Source organism: Macaca thibetana, chromosome 9 (genome assembly GCF_024542745.1).
Source record: "Macaca thibetana thibetana isolate TM-01 chromosome 9, ASM2454274v1, whole genome shotgun sequence".
Classification (NCBI taxonomy): domain Eukaryota; kingdom Metazoa; phylum Chordata; class Mammalia; order Primates; family Cercopithecidae; genus Macaca; species Macaca thibetana.
This window is the reverse complement of record NC_065586.1, coordinates 49,766,989-49,785,667: the sequence shown is the minus strand read 5'-3', so window position 1 is coordinate 49,785,667 and position 18,679 is coordinate 49,766,989. Positions and strand designations below refer to the sequence as shown.

The following is an 18,679-nucleotide window of genomic DNA, read 5'->3' as shown; positions in this document are numbered from 1 at the left end:
CTTTACACCATCAATGATCCCGGTTCTCAGGCCTTCAGACTCAGACTAAAATGACACCACCAGCTTTTCTGGCCGCCCAGCTTACAAACAGTAGATCGTAGGACTTCTTAGCCCCCATAATCACATCTATTGGTTCTGTTTCTCTGGAGAACCCTGATTAATACACCCTGGTTCCGGATCATTGGCTCAGGAGTGACTCAAGATAAACAAGTCCGACATCTTTCTTCAGGAAATTTCAATTTAGAACTGAGAACATTCAGTCTGGTCCGGTCTATTGAAAAGAGGAAATGAAAATCCAAGTGCTGCGTTGAGGGCTTACCATGGTTTCTACCATGTGACCTGGTGGCAGACAAGGCCTGACGGCAAAGAAAGAGGAATGAGGTGGCCTTCAGGGGTGAGGAAGGTGGGCAAGGTCTGCAAACACTGTGGGCACTCTGCTTCTGGTTCCCATTCATTCCTGAGGGCTGGCCGTCTCTCTGTCCTGTGCCCTCCTAGACCAATCTGTGTGCTTTTAACAAATCTCCCCTTTTATGCTTAAAGAAGATCTTGTCGATTCCTTGGGAACTGAAAGAACCCTAACTATTCAGGGTCATCTGATCAAAGTAGGTCTGGAGCTTCCTAGTGGTCTAGTTTCAGAAATACAACATGAATCCTGGGGAGGTTTGAGGACTGAATAATGAACACATACTTCAACTTTTCCCCTCCCAAGTGCCAGTAATCTCTTCTTTCAATTTGAAAGAAACCGAAAAACTATTCTAAAGTAAGTCTCAGGCAAGAATCTGAAGAGCCAGAAATCTATGTTCTTAGCTGAAGAGCTCAGAGGGCTGAGGCAGAATGATGGCTTGAGCCTAGGAGTCTGAGGCTACAGTGTGCTGTAACTGTGCCTGTGAATAGCCACTGCACACCAGCCTGAGCAACACGGCAAACCCCATCCCTTAAAAAATAATAAAAATGCACCCGATGCGGTGGCTCATGCTTGTAATCAATCCCAACACTTTGGGAGGCCAAGGCAGGCAGATCACCTGAGGTCAGGAGTTCAAGACCAGCCTGGCCAACATGGTGAAACCCCATCTCTACAAAAATACAAAAATTAGCTGGGCATGATGCAGTTGCCTGTAATCCCAGCAACTCAGGAAGCTGAGACAGGAGAATCACTTGGACCCAGGAGGCAGAGGTTGCAGTGAGCCAAGATCATGCCATTGCACTCCAGCCTGGGTGACAGAGCAAGACACCATCTCAAAAAAATACAAAGAAAAAAAATATATATATAAAATAATAATACTAATAGTAATAGCCAGACATAGTGGCCTACACCTGTAATCTCAGCTACTTGGGAGACTGAAGTAGGAGGATTGCTTGAGCCCATGAGTTTGAGACCAGTCTGGGAAACAGAGTAAGACTCCCAACTCAAAAAAAAAAAAAAATTTAGGCCAGGCATGGTGGCTCACACCTGAAAATCCCAGCACTTTGGGAGGCCAAGGCAGGAGGATCCCTTGATGCCATGAATTCAAGGCCAGCCTGAGCAACATAGCAAGACCCTACCTCTACAAAAAAAAAAATTAGAATAAAAATATAGACATAAAGCAAGAACGTTTATGTGGGGCAATACCATAGCATGTGTTTTAAGTCCTAACAATCAGATTCATTATTAATTGCTGCCTTGATACCTGGCACAACTGGGAGGGCCTGGAATGTCCTAACCACAAGTTCTCCTCTCCCTTCACACCATGGATAAGAATCCCTTGGCCGGGCATGGTGGCTCACACCTGTAATCCCAGCACTTTGGGAGGCCGAGACAGGCGATCACGAGGTCAGGAGTTCGAGACCAGCCTGGCCAACATGGCGAAACCCCGTCTGTACTAACAATACAAAAATTAGCCAAGCGTGGTGGTGCACACCTGTAATCCCAGCTACTCAGGAGGCTGAGGCAGGAGAATCGCTTGAACCTGGGAGGCGGAGGTTGCAGTGAGTCAATATCATACCACTGCACTCCAGCCTGGGCGACAGATCAAGATTCCATCTCGTGGGAAAAAAAAAAAAAAAAGAATCTCTTGCCAAAAGACCCTTGTCACCAAATGGACCAGGTGCAGCTCCTCCTTATCCCTGAGTGGGGAGTCTTAGTTCCCTCCCAGCTCATAAAACATTTCAGACAAACTAACCTCATCCCCTCCTGGTGGGAACCAGGAGTCCCCCTATCCACTTGATATCACAGAACCTGCCTCCCACAGCCTCTGTTCCCAAGTTCAACTCCGTTGTGGCCCTGTGTCTTTCTCCCCAGGCCATTAGTGTGTGTGTGATAAATAAATTGGTCTCAAGCTCATCTGTCCAATCTGGGCTGGCTGTCATGTGTTTGACCATCCCTACAACCCTAGGATTGTTCCCCAGTGGGATGAATGGGAAGCAATTCAAACACAGCAGCACAGAGATGGGCCAGAGGAAGGCCTGTGTGGGTAACACGAGAGGAGTAAGAGCCTTCTCTGCAAGGAACACCCCACCCCCACCCCACCGCCCCAGGATCCCAAGGGACATGGGAAAATTCACTCTGAGAGCAGTGGGGCATGCCTGAAGCCACTTGCCAGTTATAGCACCACCTGCTGGGGTGTTGTGCAAAATGATCTATTGAAAATGGCAAGGTCCAACCATCAAATGGTTACTAGACCATTAACTTCAGCATAACCTGTATAGAAGAAATCATAACCAATCCACACAGAGGTTCTCATGTTAACATTCAATACTTATTTATTGAAAAGGTTTTTTAAAATGCTCAGGCAAATTGTTTTTCTTCTAATTACAGCCACATGCATCTTTTTCTTAGTTCATTGTCTCAGCTCTGGTGATTGTCTTCAGTGGGTTCTTGACTCAATCAATGTGTGTTCATCTGTAAAACAGGGATGATAATAGCACCTACTATACGGGGCTACAATAATATCTGCATAACACTTAGAGCAGCTTCAATACACACAAGATCTTAGTAAGAATTAGAGAAACTTTTTTTTTTCTAAGTGGAACCTTGACTGGTCCTGACCTTTGAGAATGTCTACTCAGTGAGACCTCCACAGAGGTACGGTCCATCCAGGAAGACGAGAAAGCTTAAATGAATTGATGAGAGAACAAGACTACATAATGCATGATCAAAAGTGTTAAAATGTGCAGAACTGACAATCTTTCCAAACAGCCAAGGGGGAAAAAAAGAATAGCACGGGCTTGGCCTGCTAGCTAAGTTTTAGAGAAAAAGAACTTGATCTTGGCCTTAATGATGCATAAAATTGTTAGAAAGAGAGGAATGGTGTTACCTATGAAATGAAACTCTAGTAATTTTTCACTAGGCACAGGCTTATGGTCCTGGAAAATATTGTAATTGGCAAAACTGCATTTGGCAAAATCATGTTTAAAAATGCAAATGTCATTCATATGTTTATGTATAAGATATATTGAATATATATTTATCTATTATTCCCAACTCAAGCCTTAACCCCTCCGGGAAGCTGACCTTCTCTGAGAATCCGTCACTGTCTCCTGTGGGTTGCCAGTGGACCAAGGCATACTTCCATGTGGCCCTGAAACTCCATAGCATAACTTACTTGGGTCTCAGGCTTGAATCTCTAGCCACAAACTCAACTGTCAAGTGAATATAACTTTCTTTACTTTTCATATGAATGACTCAGTTGCAGCTTAAGATGGCATAATTTCCAAGAGAATTATGTAGTACCAAAGCAGCAACAGGGGCAGAAACCCAGGTCCTCAAAATCATCTATCCATGTAAGCTGAGATGTCTGTCACCCTGCCCAGCCCTTGGTTTTTGGTTCATGTGAGTTGGCCTTGGGTCACTGAGACAGACCCTGTCCTTGTGTTCTTCAGACTCAGGGCCTGTCTCCACTGCTTCCCTGCCATTCTAGGCACATGAGAATCATCCTGCAGTTAAAGTCCCTGATATACTGCCGTTTCTTCTCTGTGGTCCAGCCACCTTCCCAGGACTGAACCCAGTAGAAGGCTCCTGGGGTTCTCGATATCGGTGTTCTTATCATTTATCCAGCTCTCTTTCTCTCCCTCAAGCCAAAAGGCCTCTTTTCTAGTCTAAAGGTTGAAGTAGGGTTATTCATTTTATCCCTGAGTACTTGTTCTAGACCATGAGTCTTTTCTGTTCCCCATAAATCCACCCCATGTATCCTACACTACTTCACCTGCCCACACTGCACTCCTTTGGCTCTCCACACCCTCATGCCCAAAGAAATACGTTACATTTTTTTTCGTGGGGGTTGGGGTGCATTCCGTTCCTTTCCTAAGCTGCAAAATAATGTATAGGCTTTTCAACTATTTATGAGGACAAAAGAATAAGATAAAATATTTGTGTGTGCATGTATGCTTTTATGAGTTTATTCACAAATATCCCCACAAGTTAATTTATGCACACATGCGAACATATAAGGAAGCAGGCTTTGCTCCAGCAAAGCCTGGGTATTGTGTTCTATCAATATCTTCAAAACTTTCCAAACAGTTGTTGCACTAGAATCCTTGTCTCAAAGTCCCCCTCTGGTGGAACTGAAGCTATGACAATCAAATGGGTTGTTGCAGGGAATGATGCCTGCTGGAAGTTACCCCACAGAAAGAAAATACCAGGCAAAGAGTCAAGACTGATCTTAGCAATGGAAGTTCCACAGGTGTTTTCTTGAATTAAATACCCCATGATTTTGCCTGGCCTACATTGACATTAAACTGCTTAATATACATGGAAATGTTTTCCAAAATCTGCAAACTAACAATGGTTTTATAATACAAAAAGGTGATTTTCTAGATACCAATGATTCTCAAATTGTGGCTGATGGACCAACATCAGTATCAGGGCATTTTGTTAGAAATAAAAATTCTCAGGCCCACCCTAGACCTTCGAAAGTCTGGAGGTGACTACCAGCAATCTGTGCTTTCACAAGCATGCCAGGGGATTCTGATGCATGCTCAAGTTTGAGAACCACTGATATATGCTACAGAAAGGTGACCAAGACAGTGAGCTTTGTGAATGATCAGGCTCAACAGGAAGGTGAAGCCACACCGTGGGATAGTGGAGCTTTCTGCCACTTATTGAGTTTGCTTTGGGGCATGTCATTTATCCTTTCCGAGTCCATATAGAGAGAGAGACTACATTATATATGTATATATAGACTACATTATATATGAACTAGTTTACATGTGTGTGTTGTAACCAGTCCATACCTCACATGAGCTACCACAAGAATGATATGCAGCATGTGTTTGGAAGGTCCTCATAACTGGTTGTTGTTGTTGTTGTTGTTGTTGTTTTTGAGAAGGAGTTTTGCTCTTGTTGCCTAGGCTGGAGTGCAATGGTGCGATCTCTGCTCACTGCAACCTCTGCCTCCCCAGATCAGGTGATTCTCCTGCCTCAGCCTCCTGAGTAGCTGGGATTACAAGTGCCCACTACCACGCCCGGGTAATTTTTGGTAGTTTTAGTAGAGACGGGGTTTTACCATGTTGGCCAGACGGGTCTCGAATTCCTGACCTCAGGTGACCCACCCACCTCGGCCTCCCAAAGTGCTGGAATTACAGGCATGAGCCACCGCACCCAGCCGGGTCCTCACGATTGTTAAAAAGTCATAGAAATATAAGGTAAGCAGGCAGCCAGCTTTTTGAAAAACCGGCAACCACAGCAGCAGAACAGCTTGATTGGAGGTTCCAGCACATTCTGAACAGCCCTCTGAGGGCCTGAACAGCTGCTGGGTTCAGCCTCACATCTCAACAAATGCAACAGCCATTTGTCTGCCCTTGCTGACACGCAGGAGAGCATCTTTCCTCCATTGCCTGCCGTCTCCTGGGACTGGGCTCTGAGAGCAGGCAGCCACTTCCGCTTGATGTCCTCCCTTCGTTGTGACTACAAAGGGTGATGACTTACAAAGGGCATGTTTTAAAGATGTCTGGCTCAGCAGTTCGCTGCACTGTCTTCAGATGCACTGGTGACAGAGAAAAGAGCAAGGAGAGGAGGACGAATGAGAAGAGGGCTGGATTAACTCGCCACAACCTGTCGGCTTCCTCTTCCTGTCTCAGCTTGGCTTCCTGGAAGGCTTGCTGCTACTCCTCAGAAATGAAGGGGTAATTAGATCACAGACTGAGTAGGGTGTACGGCCTGAGAAGGAGGCTGGATCGGGTAAGCAGTTCGCTCATGCCTCTTACCTGTTTACAGAACAAAAGTGTGCAGCCTCCAAACAGACCTGAGCCCTGCTGGGAATGGCTGTCAGTGGGTTCTGTGGAGAGCAGGGGTCACAGCACATGAATATCAAAGAGCTCTCCCTCCTCTGTAGGTGGACTGTCATGATTCAGCCTCATCTTCTGGAATCCCGATTGGCCTTCGAGGCTGACTGCTGCAGAAAAACTGATGAGCATAAAAAATCTATTCTAACCGGGCCATGATGGGTTCAGCAGATTTCCCTGACATTTAGGCATCCCAGATTGAAGGCAGGTTTCCCTCACTACCTACATCTATCATAGTACTGACATTTTCTAGCAAAGAAAAAGAGCAAACAAGGAAGACCTCCTTGTTGTGGATTTTGTTTCTTTAAGTCTAAAAGCTGGGGAGAAGTAGTGCTAGTTTACAAAAGGGGAAAAATTTTCTGCAATTGACATTTTTCTTCTACAAAGGCAGACGAGCTAACCTCCAAATCACTTCCAATTCTGAGATTCAAGCATCCCGGTGGTTCTATTTGCTAGGAAATATAGAAGACTGTAGTCCTTGGACACATAGAGTTACCATTTTAAGCACAAAATGCTGGGAGCTATTTTTACTTAATACCTAAGATTATTCTCGGGTGTTTAAGCCTTTCACCTAAACAGCACAGCCTGGTTCAAGCTTCAGAAGCACAAATTGAAATGGCATTACACTTTTAGCTCCCTGGTTCTGACAATAGACCAAGGGGAAGAAGGGGCAGATACAACTGTCATGCAAAGGAGGAAGGATGAACAATTGCCTTTCTTATGGCTCTGGACAAATTTTCTACATTGATTTGGAGCTCGTAACAATCCCAAGGAAGGAGGGAGGACAGGGCGTGCTTCTGGCCTCCTGGCTCCATATAGATGGCTCCAAAATATCACTGGCCCTGGCACTCTGGCCAAAAAAGACCAAGAAATGAAAGAATAATCCAAAAAAAAAGGAAGAATAGCTCAACCCTGTGGTTTTATAAACACAATTTCTCTCTTTTCTTACTGGAGCTCTCCTAAGACTGCAGCTATGGTTTTTCACATTCTTTATTTGTACAGATCCCAATTTAGCTCAAGGAACAAAATAAACCATAGCTCTCAATTAAATACACTCTGAAAACTGAAAGTTCATGTTTGGCCAGAGGTTTATTCACATTAAGCTGAGGTCTGCAGCCTGAGAATCCCATTTTGCTTTACCTTGTATTTTATTTCCACTGTAAGAGGCTCAGGGCTGACACATTATCTCCAATCGGAAGGATATTTGGAATCTTTGCATAACAGTACAATGTGAAGCTGCAGAAATTCAGTACTGATCATCTTGTAGCAATGGGACACAGAGATTGTATGAGGTTTCTCTAAGATCTCAAAGCGGATCACTGATGGGTATGTGGATATCCCATAATCTATGATACTCTTTTGGGCTTTATAAATATTCAACAGAGTCCTCTTCTTGGGCAGCCCTGTGTTCGAGCCTCATATGATAGAGGCAAGAATTGCCCATAAAGTGCAAAGTTTTCGTTCAACACATGCCAACCAACCTCCACATCCTGAATTCAGGGTTTGCTGGGAAGAGAGCTGATACATATGTCCAGGGAGCATGGAGGCTCCTGGGAGAAGGCTTCAGACCTAGACCTAGCCTCCATTCTCTTTTGAGATTCAGTGTTCTATTACACATCTTAATTTCATGTCCTAAACATCCATCAAAAGGATGAGACGATAGTGCCTATATCCAGAAAACACTTAGTATTAGTTGTTGAATTAAACACTCAGAGCCTGGTGAATGGACAGGGTGGTTCCTGCCAGAGCAGCTTACCCGACCCATTCAGAGCACATAATGATGGATGCCTCCCTGCTGAGCTCATCTCCAGGGCGCCTTCTTTGTCTTATCTATGTGGTTACCTCTTTTTTAAGGGCTGCCTGCTCCCATTTGTGGGTTCCCTTTCTTGCTCCCTGTCATAGGACATCAATTCTCTTAAAATTCCCCCTCTCCAGGACTCTGCTCCTCAAACACACATGTATACACACACACACACACACACACACACACACACACACCCCACATCCCTCCTTTTCTTTTCCGCAGTCTTCCAGCTGAGTAGGTCATCATTCCATGCTACCCATCGTTTTCCTGGAAGGAGCTGGGGGTAGTTAGGATTCTTAAGAGTAGAAAAGGGATGAGTATAAAAGAGTAAAACCACAGAGGCTATTTAGGAGATAACCACAATAGTTCAGGTAAGAAATGAGGGTAGCTTGGACAAGGGTTGAGATAGTGGAGAGGGTGAGGAGAAATCAGATTCAGAGAGCTTAGGGGATTTGCTGATGGATTGGCTGTTAGCTGAGAGGGGAACAGAATGATGACTCCTACATTTTTGTTTTGAGCAACCGGATAGATGGTAATGCCATTTGCTGAGATGGAGGAGACAGAGAGAAGATTTGCAAGAGGTAGCCATCCGGAAGTCATGTCTGAACATAAGTCTTGAGGTGCTACCGCACATCTAAGCAGAAAGACTGAACAGAGGTAGATATATAAATGTGGAGCCAGGGATGAAGATCTGGGAATAACCATATATCACTACCTAGATTGTTCCCTCAAGCAATGGTGAAGCAAGGTATTTCAGCTAAACCAAATCCACTGGGCGCCTAATGTATGCCCAGCATAATGGGCAGACTAAAATGAGTGACCAAAAACTTTGCTCCAAGTCCCTAAACTAAGCAAGTGTGTGATTCAAATAGAGGTCATCTATTCTTGTATCTAATCATTTATTGAACATTTATTAGGTGCCTACCATGTGCCAGATCCTGTGGGATCTAAAAGATAGTAGGACTAAAGACATAACTAGAATAGAATAAGTGCTGATTAAAAGTTATTAGTAGCATCACTTATATTGTCTAGTGGAGAAGATAAAGGCAAAAAAGGAATTATGGAAAAGTTTGGAAAAGCGACATACCAGTGAAAGCTGCCTGATCCCACTCTTTCTGTCCACTGTGCTCCTAATTAGGCCAAGGGCACCCAGCTCTGCTGTGGCAGAACTGAAGCTGTAACTCACTTATATGACTCCCAGTTGGGCTTCCTGAACCAGTGACACTGTAGTACTAGAACCAAGCCTTCATATCTCAGTGAAAAGTGAAGACCAGAGCAGCCCCAGTGTAATTTCAGTGACCCAGGTTCTCTGTTTAGGAAATCAGTGTTTCTTCTTCACTGGCATGCTGGTATCTGCATGATTGTGACTTAGTGAGGGAAAAATTCATGCCTTAATTCTGTCTCATCAGAGGAAGCAAAGGGGGGTCGGACTATCATGGCCCCTGTACCTCCATGTCTGAACAGAATATAAAACACAAAAAGTACAGACAACCATAATAGGGACATCCACGTGTGCTATGTATCAGAAACTGTTCTAAGAACTTTTCATACATTCGTCTTCCTTTATCCTCACAGTAATCATGTGAGGTAAGTGAAATTATTAACCCCATTTAACACAGGAGAGAACCAAGATTCCCCCAGTGTTGTAAGTGGTAGATCCAGGATGGGAACCAAGCAGTGCAACCTTAGAGCCTGCATTCCTAAATACTGTGTTACACTGAATGGACGCTTCAGTAAGACGCACCACATTGACCTCATGGTTATGTGTCCCCCAACATGCCAGCACTCACATCCAAGACAGTGCCTACCTGAGGGGAAAACTGCCCACCATGCCTACTGCTGCTCCCTCTCCCTTCTGCCCTCACCACCTCTCCCTCCCACGCTCTGCAAACACTCCCCAACAAGCCACCCCAATTTACATAATCACTTTGTGCTTCTCTGCACAGTCCTGATTTAAGCTGTCCAGAAACCCGCATAAAATAGTGGATTATTCATAGCTACGAGGAACCCTTTCCATTTTGCTGCCAGTTTTAAGCTGTTTAACTACCCACCAATCTGCTGATAAAATACAAAATGTGATTTATCTCCAAACACACAGAAACATCTCAACAAATCGGATTTATTTTATCTTCCAAAAAATGTTGTTTTGGGTTTTCCAAGATGTCCTTTTCACAGTATTGTCCTCATGATAAGTTGGATGACTTTGAGAAAAAGACCAGCAATTCATTTATACCCACTCTCCCGTCTGATTCCTAGAAAGATTTGTCTGTCTCATACTCTCTCTGGAGCCTTTGTTGAGCTCCCAGAGGGCAACTCTCGCATTCTCCCCTATCCTAACCTCAGGCTTCACCTCCCGGGAGAGGGACTAGGGACCAAGGAATTAAGTAGCCCCTCCTCCTTTTTATCCCATGTCCACCATCCTCAACATAATAGGTACCATAATGACCCAGGGTCTTCTGTCATTTCTTCCCACTCCACCCTCATTTCCCTGCAGCTCAGAACCTCACCTACTTGTGCAAACCGTGATCCTTTCTCCAGAGTCCAGTGGAGTCTCCATGTCATTGCAACCCATCCTCTTCGCCAACTTTTCTTCTTAATTTTTTATTGTTTTTGTTTTTTGCAGACTGGGTCTGGCTCTATTGCCCATAGCTCACTACAGCCTTAAACTCGTGGGTTCAAGCGATCCTCCCACCTCAGCAGCCCAAGCAGCTGGAACAATAGGCATATGCCATCAAGCCCAGCTAATCTTTTGTGTGTGTGTGCGTTTTGTTTTGGTAGAGACAGGGTCTTGCTGTATTTTCCAAGTGGTCTTGAACTACTGGCCTCAAGTAATCTTCCTGCCTCAGCCTTCCAAAGAGCTGGGATTATAGACATGAGCCACCATGCTGGGCCTCTTCACCCTTAGTCTTTTCCCTAAATGGTACCCAAATTGTCTTCTCTTGGCTGTTCCTGGCCAATGCAGCTCTATCCCCAGGAAAGAATGTACCACTGGCAGAGCTGTACTCCTTAATTCAGGGCCTATGCTATGGTTTTTTCACAGGGCTGTAGCAGGGTTGTGGTAGATAGCATATTGGTCTCTCTCTGCTGCTTTGCCTCCTCTCAGAGCATGACTCTTCTATTTCAGTCAGAATCCTCTTCTCCTGGGCCCCTAGTCCCAATCCATTCTGCCCTTTCTCCAACCCACTGCTGTTGTCACCTGATTATTCTGCTGCATTAAAAGACATTTGAAGGCCAAGCATAGTGACTCACACCTGTAATGCCAGCACTTTGTGAGGCAGAGGAGGGAGGATCACTTGAAGCCAGGAGATTCAGGCCAGCCTGAGCAACATAGCGAGGCCTTGTCTCTACGGAAATTAAAGAAATTAGCCAGATGTGGTGGCACACGCCTATAATCCTAGCACTCGGGAGGATCACTTGAGCCCAAGAGTTCAAGGCTGCAGTGAGCTATGATCCCAGCACTGTACTCCAGCCTGGGCAACAGAGCCAGAACTTATCTGAATAAATGAAATAACATGCACAATATATGGGTGATTCTGTTTACATTATCGTTGTCTTCATCATACTACCACTGTATCAACGCCACACTCATCATCATCTCCCTTCCTTTCTCCATGCCCCCCGACTCTAACACACCTAATTTATTTCCTAAATATGACCACCTCCTTTGTGGCACCATGACTTAATGTTTTACCCTCTGAAATGTCTGACAAACTCTTAGCTCACTCTTGAACTATGACTCTGAGTTGGTCCCTGTCTTCTCTGAGCTTCTGTAGCACACTGTTCACACACACGTAGGTACATTTTACACTGTTTCTAATCCAATTCTGTGGCAAATTAAAGACAGCCACGATATCTTTGGCATGCCTCCCATGGAGAGGTAGTGTCTATGTCCCCTCCCGTTGAATCTCGGTGGGTTTATGAATATACTGAACATTAAAATATGGCAAAAGTAATTCCAGGCTTTGAGAAATTGGCAGTTACCACTTTCTCTTGTCTTGAATCACTCTCTCTGAGAGTCTTGAGCAGCTATAAGGTGGATGACTCAACGTCAAGAGTTTGAGACTAGCCTGGCCAACATGGTAAAACCCTGTCTCTATTAAAAATACAAACAATTAGCCAGGCATGGTAGCGAGAGACTGAGGCAGGAGAATCACCCGAACCCGAGAGGCGGAGGTTGCAGTGAGTCGAGACTGCGCCACTGCACTCCATCCTGGGAGACAGAGAGAGACTCCATCTCCAAAATAAATCAATAAGTAAATAAGTCTTGGCTACCTGAGGCTGCTATACTGAAGAGACCACATGCAGATGCTCTGGCCAAAAGACCCAGCAAAGCCCAGCCTCCTAGCCAACCCCACCCAGAGACCAGTTATATAAGCATGAATCCATCTTTGACCATACAGATCAATCAGTCCACCAAACAGTGACCACTGAATGGCCTCTGTGCATACCACATGGACTAGAAAAATTGCCCAGAAGAGCTCTGCCCAAATTCCTAATTTCAAAATTCAAGGTACATAATAAAGCAGCTGCAGTTTTAAGCTGCTAAGGTTGGAGTGATTGTTACATAGATTTTCCAGCTTCAAGAGGCTGCCTACATTTCTCGCCAGCAATTTAGCACCTTTCCTCTGCCTTCTCTTCTGTCCTTACATCTATTTATCTGGCCCTCCTGAGTCCTTATCACAAGGACACTGCGATTACAGTAAGCCCAGTAATCTGGATAATCCAGAATACTGTCCTCATCTCAAATCCTTGATCATATCTGCAAAATCCCTATTGCCATAATGTAAAGTAACACATATACAGGTTCCAGGAATAAGGACTTGAACATTTTGTGGGCCAGTATTCTGCCTAGCCACATCAACAAATGTCTCAGATTCCTCAAAAGATTTTGACATCACCAAGAGGAGCTTGGAGTATGTAGATGGACACAAAGCCTTCTGGTTGGTCTTGTTCACATTGTACATACATTTTTTAGGATTTTACAAATATTCTAGTATCGAAAATGTTATTGTCTGGCTCTTAAAATTTGAAAAAGTCTTTATTTCACAAGTGACAGGCTAGAGCTTGTGCAAAGTGAATGAACCTATGTGTAAATGTTTGGAATCAAGGGTGAGATGCCAGGCCACTATAAACTCATACTTACCTAGTGGGGGAAATACCATGATCATGAAGGTGACTTTCCCAGGGTGAGGCTTATCCATTGCATGTTGGGTGTGCTGACATCTGCAGGAAACCGGACTGCATAATTTGTGGTAATGAGGGTACGGCACTTGCATTCTCTTTTGTATCACTGTTGGTCAAATGATAGAAGTCATACTTGGGATGTGTGGCTACTGTTTTGCTTTGTGACTTACCGTTCTCTAAAGTAGATATGACATTATGGGGTATGTAGTATGCCTTTGCAGCCATTTCTCAGGATGTATACCCTTAAATATCTCCAGAAACAGCAAGTTATACTACAGTGTAATCTATGCTAGTGACAGGCTTCCTTTGTACTTTCTCTCTGACTTTACTTTTTGTTTTTTTTTTTTTCAAAATAATTTGATGTTTTTATTGAAGTAACGTGTGAGTGTTTTTGAAAATGTCATATGAAAGGGATAAACCTGAAAGGTAACTCTTCCCCAACCACTCCTTCCTCACCTTCCCCATTTGTAGCTGTTTCTTCATTTACCTCAATATTTTTGTGCTGGTATTTATAATAAGAATTTCACTGACATTTCCCACCCCAGTACCTTCCCTCCTCCATCCTTTCATTATATAGAGTGCTATAAACTCCATGTCTGATTCACTTGGTCAGCAGTATGAATCAACTGAGATAAAAAAGAACACTGCAGTTAGAGAAAGCTACTTTCAAATAGTTCTACATGTTTTTAGATGATTCCCAATATGATCATCTAAGGAGTGGAACTCATAATCAAAAGACCTAGTTTCAAGTCCGATTTGCATGGACAATTTCACCTGATAGCTGTGTTCCAGAGACTTACGCCAGGACCTAATAAACGGACAGGTAATAAATATTTTAGGCTCTGCAGGTTGTAACAAATACACAACTCCGCCATTATAACCCAAGGAAGCCATAGGCAATACATAAATGAGTGGGCGTGGCTACACCACAAATAAAACTTTATTTGCAAACACATACTGCAGCTGGTTTGGGCCCCAAGGCTATAGTTTGCTAATCTCTGGCCTAGGATATTACATGGAGACAATAAAAACACATGGGATAGCTATGAGCATTAAATAAAGGTGTGACAGTCCTTTACAGACAAGAAAGCATGACATAGGTGAGAAGAGAGAATAGGGCTAAGAAAGGAAGCAGAGAGCACTGGAGATAACCTTGCCTTACTCCTTCATTTGCTGCAAGGCCACTCTGTTTATTATGGCACATGATGTATAAGATGGTACTGAATATGAGCGCTGAATCTGCAGTCTTGCTTCTAGAGGCCAAATTTGAAATCGTATTTACAGTCCTGTTTCCTGCAGCTTGAGTTATTTAAGATTTGGTTTAATTCATTTCGGAGCATACAGACTGGGGAGTAGTTTTTGAGACAAGATATAACATCTTATATAATTGACCATGCAAAACGTTTTAGGCAAGGAATTCTCATAGCTCTATTGCTTTAACAATCAACAAAGAATTACTGATATGTCAGGCCTTGTGCCAGAGGGCTGTGGACACAGAAACGAGTGAGACATCACTTTAACTCAAGTCCTTGGTTTAGCAGGGAAAGCACATGTGTATAAAGAGAACAATAGCAAAATGCAATAGTAGTCTTTAAAAAAGAGAGAGACAGTGGAAGGCTGACATTCCTGCTCCTTCATGTCTTTTAAACATCTTTACGACATGTTGATAGATCTCCACATTTTGAATTCTGCCTTCTCGATGTAGGAAAAAAAAAAAAGTTTCCGATCTCCCTTGCTGTTAAAATGGAGGCATGTGGCTTTGTTTTTACCAGTCAGACACATCTACACAAGACCTGGATTGGTAAGTAAGTTATGTGAGGGGACAAGGAAGAGGGCGGGACACCCACTCCATGGGTAGTGGTGGCAGCAGAGGAGGCCAGCACGGTTTTGGGACCAAAGGCAAAAGCTGCTTCCTTACCAGGAGAACCCGACCCTGGTATGATGCTGGGAGCTGCTGCTGCTGGAAAATGAATCTGAAACTTATTTCCCAAGCCCTTCCAACAACTTGGTAAGCTTTCTAATTTCCTCAATTGATTCCTTCTTGCTTAAGCTAACTAAAGTGGATTCTGTCATCGGCCATTAAGAACCTGACTGATACATGAAGATTGTTCAAGGTTACTTAAAGTTAAATGGAAAAATAAAGTTTCTCAGAGGCAGTGATGTTAAAGATGAGTCATTCCAGAAGGACATCTTGGACTGAATGAATTGCATCTGCAAAGGCTAGGAAGCATATGAGACCATGCATTGTTCAAGAAATGAAGGTGAATGTGGTTGAAATATTTGCAGCATAAGAAAAGTGACTAGTGAGGGTACTGAAAATGCAGGCAGGGATCATGAAGGTTTTTCAATGCCTTGATTGGGCATTTATATATTGAATAAATGGAGAGCCATTAATGACTTTAAGCAGGAGATTGTCAATATCATATTAGCATTTTCGGGAGATCCCTTGGCAGCAGAGTGGAGAATTGAATGCGGGATGGGAGAGAGACCAGAGCAGGGAGAACTATTAGGAGGCTATTGCACTCGTCCAGGTGAGAGGTAATAAGATCGAAGTTGAAGCAGTGGTGGTATAAATGGAATGGGGGGAGGAGATTGATTTTTTTCTGCTGAGATTTTGATTTAATCAGGAAAGAAGAAACAGCAGATTCACCAATATGTTGCCTCTCTACTAGAGGAGATAATATTCCATTAAAAACATCTAAATTGCAACCTTGGATCTCTATATCCCCAGGGCACACTGCACAGAGCCAGCATGTGAAACCCCTGTGGATACTACCGTGAATGTTTATGTGTTTCTAGAAGTGGACTGGAGGCAGTGAGATAAAAAGCCTTATTTTATGGCTATGGCCCAGAGCATTCCTTTCAGAAGGAGAGGTGCCTCTGGGACAAGTTGTGAGATAAATCTTATAAAGGTGACATGGTTATTCATTTCCACAGAGTCCCATTTTTCATAGGGTTTCTACATCCAACTTTTATCTCCTTGTCTAGGGCAACTCATCAAGAAATGTCCCTACCAAGAAAACTGAAGTTACTAACCATATATGACTTCTAATACAAGGGCTCCAGGTTTCCAAACATTTCTTCTATTCAAAGTAGGGAAGACGGAATGGGGCATGGGACTCCAGGAACAGGAGGGCGTGAGAGAAAGTAAGCAAGAAAAAGAGACAGCGCAGACGTTCTCAGCTGGCCCTCCCTGCTACATGTTCATGCAACGCCTTTTATGCCATTTTTCTCTCCCTCTTTCTCCCTCTCCTTTAAATTGTAAAAGTATAAAATATTTAAAGAAATACGTTTGAAAAGACAGTAAGTCACCTGTAATCACATCATCTTAGCACAATCAGCTTTCCTTTTCGTGCATTCACTCCTAGCCCTTGTTCTCCACTTGGGTGGCTAATTTTAGAGTTCTTATTGGAATATATTTCTTCAGCCCAGTTCCCCAGAAAAGCAGACTCTGAGTCAGATCTCCATGTTGGAGGTTCTTGGGCACAGACAACATCCACCGTGGGGAGTAAGGGAAGCAGAGCTGGCCAGAAGAAGACATTGGACTGAAATGCAGTAGCCCCTCAGAGTTGCCCCAGATGAAGGCAGGCCCCCCTCCCATTTACCAACCAGTGAGTGACGTCAGATCACCTCCAGGGAAGGCCATCACCGCCAGTGAGAAGGTTCCTTTCCGACAAAGGCCAAGTCCAGAGAAGAGCTCAGCTGTGAGTCACAAGCAGCCAACATTCCTGGCAAGTGGGGGAAAGAATGCCTTGATCCCAAAGGCCATATCTGGGCATGCAACAAGCGTATGGAATCCACAGCATAGGGATCAGTAGCACTGCACTATATTAGCAATCTTAAGCAATACAACAAGTGAGCTGAGAAATCATGGGCTTCTTCAGGATCACACAATGCTAGGCGTTAACTCTCTTCTACATACCAGTTTTTTTGTTTGTTTTTTTTTTCACTTTGAGTTCTGTGATACATGTGCTGAATGTGCAGGTTTGTTACCTAGGTGTACATGTGCCGTGGTGGTTTGCTGCACCAATCAACCCATCACCTAGGTTTTAAGTCCCGCATGCATTAGGTATTTGTCCTCAGTGGAGCACCTCTGAGCCCAAGTTTCTTTAACTTTAAAACGAGAAAAGTACTAAAACCTGACACTGAGGTTTGCAGGAAGATGAAATAAGATAGGGCATATAGCAAATAGTAAGCACTAAGGAAATCAAAGTTACTATGATTAGCATTCAGTTCATCTTTGGTCTGTTGAAACATTACATGTGGCGGTCACGTTTAACAGCTGCATAATATGGCATCATAATGAATAGTTGCATTACTTTACTTAATCGTCTTCTAGTATTTGATACAAAGGTTGTTGCCAATTAATCACTATTAGAGAGCAAGTAAAAATATGTCTCTTTGCCATGTAACTTTTTTTGTATTTTGTCGGTTCTTTAATTCTCTTAGGTAAATTATATTCTTGTGTCAAGTGACGTGGATGGCTTCTGTACAATTCTCAAATTCTAAGTCATTCATTCTCTGCAAGACTATCATGAGCCTACTGTCAGTGAGAAGCGCTGTCACCCAAAATATCTGACAGAGCTTCAGCTTCTTCTTCCAGCTCAAGCGGTATGAAGGCAGAATCTTTTACTCAAATATAAATGTATGAAAAAACAAACGAGTTGAAGTTGTGTTTTGTTTTGGGTCAACTCTGTTATACACCCAGACACACACATACACACACACACAATTTCAGAAATCAAATTCAGCCTGGGCACAGTGGATCACACCTATAATTGCAGCACTTTGAGAGGCCAAAGCAAGAGGATTTCTTGAGCCCAAAAGTTCAACACCAGCCTGAGCAATATAGTGAGACACCTGTCTCTACAAAAAATTTTAAAAATTAGCCAGACAGGGTGGCACACACCTGTAGTCCCAGCTACTCAGGAGTCTGAGGTGGGAGGATTGTTTGAGCCTGAGAGGTTGAGGCTGCAGGGAACTGTGATCACATCACTGTACACCAGCCTGGGTGACACAGCGAGACCCTGTCTCAAAAAAAAAAAAAAAAAAAAAAAAACAGAAGTCAAATTCAGACAATTCACACCTTTAGTTTCATAATTAGGTTGGTTTCATAGTTTCTCCCCTTTTACTAAAAATAATTTACGGTTCTAGTTGCCATGTTCAGGATATATATAAATGTAAATAATATGAAATAGAGAAGAAAATTGTTTTAAACACATTGACAGTTAAAACAACAACAACAACAAAAAAAAAACCTAAAACATACCCAAAAATGATTGTAACAGTAGTGATTAATTCTGGGTAGTTGAATAATAGGGACCGCCATATTCTCCTTCTCCATCCTTTTCAGTATTTTACAAGCATTCCACCCATTCGTGCCCATCTTAGAGCACAGGGGTGGGGGCAAGTTTGAGCATTTGTCAGACTGAC

At 43.4% G+C, this 18,679-nt stretch overlaps 2 protein-coding genes and 1 pseudogene across 2 annotated transcripts in view; all 3 read left to right on the top strand.

The window, feature by feature from the left end:
• The window catches only part of RGR (retinal G protein coupled receptor), a 282,289-nt gene that overhangs the window by 7,388 nt on the left and 256,222 nt on the right, over window positions 1-18,679 (top strand). The window lies entirely within an intron of this gene.
• Window positions 1-18,679, top strand: part of GHITM (growth hormone inducible transmembrane protein) — a 773,276-nt gene that overhangs the window by 612,794 nt on the left and 141,803 nt on the right. The gene's annotated exons all lie outside the window — the stretch shown is intronic.
• On the top strand, window positions 13,198-13,345 carry LOC126963518 (uncharacterized; annotated as a pseudogene).